Here is a 3,161-nt window from a genome sequence, read left to right on the forward strand (position 1 = left end):
TTGGGAACTAACTGATAGACCATATGGTTGTAAACCTGTGGGCTGTAAGTGGGTGTTCAAAAAGAAGCTAAAGCCTGATGGTACTATTGATAAGTACAAGGCGCGGCTAGTGGCCAAGGGTTACACTCAGAAAGAAGGCGAAGATTACTTTGACACCTATTCACCCGTTGCTAGAATGACCACCATTCGAGTGTTACTTTCCTTGGCTGCCTCTTATGGTCTTATCATTCATCAAATGGATGTAAAGACAGCTTTTCTCAATGGAGAGTTGGAAGAGGAGATCTATATGGATCAGCCTGACGGGTTTGTGGTAAAGGGTGAAGAGAGAAAGGTGTGCAAGTTGTTAAAATCTTTGTATGGTTTGAAACAGGCACCTAAGCAATGGCATGAGAAGTTTGAAAGAACTCTGACTTCTGCAGGATTTGTCATTAACGAGGCTGATAGGTGTGTTTACTATCGCCATGGTGGGGGCAATAGTGTCATATTATGTTTGTATGTAGACGACATATTGATCTTTGGTACAAACATTAATGCAATTAATGAGGTCAAGTCTTTTCTATCAAAAAGTTTTGACATGAAAGATCTGGGAGAAGCCGATGTAATTCTAAACATCAAACTTATTAAGGATGAGAGTGGGATTACATTAACGCAATCTCACTATGTTGAGAAGGTCTTGAACCGATTCGGTTTTATGGATAGCAAGCCTTCTCCAACACCTTATGATCCCAGCGTGACACTCAGAAAGAACAAGAAAGAAACGAGAGATCAATTAAGATACTCTCAAATTGTCGGTTCACTCATGTACTTAGCTAGCGCTACAAGACCAGATATCTCTTTTGCTGTGAGCAAACTGAGTAGGTTCATGTCCAACCCGGGTGATGATCATTGGCATGCACTAGAAAGGGTCTTGCGCTATCTGAGAGGTACTATGAGTTACGGAATTACTTATTCAGGGCATCCTGCTGTGCTAGAAGGATATAGTGATTCAAATTGGATCTCCGATGTTGATGTACTTTACGCAACAAGTGGGTATGTATTTACTCATGGTGGTGGCGCAGTGTCATGGAGGTCTTGCAAGCAAACCATATTGACGAGGTCAACTATGGAAGCAGAATTAACTGCTTTGGACACAGCTACTGTTGAGGCAGAATGACTGCGTGAGCTCTTGATGGACTTGCCGGTTGTTGAAAAACCTGTACCGGCTATTCTTATGAATTGTGATAACCAAACGGTTATCGCTAAAGTGAACAATTCTAAAGATAATGCAAAGTCATCAAGACACGTGAAAAGACGTTTGAAGTCTGTCAGGAAGTTGAGAAACTCCGGAGTAATAACTGTTACGTATATACAAACAGACAAAAACCTGGCAGATCCCTTTACAAAGGGACTATCACGAAATGTGATAGATATTGCATCGAGGGAGATGGGTATGAGACCCATAGATGTTACACCATAGTAGTAACCCAACCTTTGTGATCGGAGATCCCGTGAATTAGGATCTGGGAAGAACAAGCTATTGGTTAACTGAGGAGAGTAATAACTTATGATCGTCTCCAAGTGAAGATGCAAAACTCTCAGAGCTGTAAGGCTCAGATCTGTAAGGCAGGTTGGCAACATGCCTTAATGTGATTCTATTGGCTATAATTAGCAAAGATGCTGTCCTACAGAGCAGTCTTGAAAGAACACACCTATATGAGTTCTGACTGTAAACGTCGCAGTCTATGAGATTTGGGTGATCTCTAGTAAGCTCACGAAGAGACCAGGGAGTATGACGTATAAGCTCCAAACCGCGGGGTAGCCTACTGGCGGTCAGGTACTGGTTAAGACTTTGAGTGAAACCTGTTCACACAAAACTAGCAATTCAAGGCATAGTCCATTGTCAAGTTGTGAATGGATGTAGCTTAAAGTTCTAGGCAGAAGTTCAACTTAACAGTCTCTGCTGAAACACTGGTATATTAAACAAGTGATGAGAGAAGGCAAATCTCTAAATGGGTATTTGAGATCTGGTGGGGGATTGTTAGAATTAATGGGCTAGGCCCATAGCAATTTCTGAAATCTCAAAGCCCATGTGTAAAATGGCAAGTGGTGGTGCTAAGTTTAGTCCCACCTTGGAAGTTGAAGAAGAGTTGGACCTCTTTATATAGTGGGTTCTCTCCACCACTCTAAGTGGTGTGTGAGAAGAGAAAGGGAAAACCACACGCGCGCTCGCTCGCCTCGCCTCGCCTGGCCGGGCCGTGGCGAGGCGAGGCGAGGCGTACATGCGACATGCGCGTGAATGGTCCGCCGAAATCCGGTCCGTCTCCTTGCAGGAGCGCAGCTTCCTTTTGCCGTTTTATTTTTATGTCTTGGCAGACAAGTTTTTGATTTCTTGTCCGGTAAGTATACGAATTAGAAACCGAGTCGGTTTGGGATTGTGGTCGCGACACAATACCGCCTCTGGTCCTAATATATATACAGCTACCGGCTGCGGCCAGAGACACACCGAAAAACACCTAGGGTTTTGCCTCATCTCACAACTTGCGCCGCCATCGTAGTCTACTCCATCCCAAACGCCGGCGTGCATCGGCGCGTGGGAGAGCAGGTCTCCGGAACCGTTCGTCTTTGCGATCCTGCACCGGGAGAGGACGAATTAGGTTTTTGGGAAGCGCTGCGCGACTGCTCAAATTCGTCATCACGGGTCGTCTTCCGTCCAAGTCGGGCGGTGCTACTCATCGTCGTATTCATCGCCGTCAGCAGCAGATCGTCGCCAACATCGTCATCAACACTGTCGCACCCATAATAGCTAACGATCAGTACGTCCAACATCCTCTGTTCATGTCTGTTTCTACAGCTATTGTTACGTGTTTGCTGCTGTTATGCATGTCTTGCTGTTCTTCTAGTTTGCTAGATTATTGCATGCTAGTATCTCTTCTAGTCATGAATTATTTACTGGAATTAATCATGAACTTGCCTAATATTCCAACAATCCAAAAACCTAAGTATAGGCAATTTCCTGAGTTAACTATGGCTGGATTCGCTGATGCACTGAGGCCGGATAAGTTTACCGGTGTGCACTTTAAGAGGTGGCAGGTGAAGACCACGCTCTGGCTTACTGCTCTGAAAGTTTTCCACGCTAGTGTTGGTGCTCCAGAGGGAATGACCGACGAAGATCGGAGAAAATT

This window comes from Triticum aestivum, chromosome 1D, assembly GCF_018294505.1.
Source record: "Triticum aestivum cultivar Chinese Spring chromosome 1D, IWGSC CS RefSeq v2.1, whole genome shotgun sequence".
NCBI classification, from domain to species: domain Eukaryota; kingdom Viridiplantae; phylum Streptophyta; class Magnoliopsida; order Poales; family Poaceae; genus Triticum; species Triticum aestivum.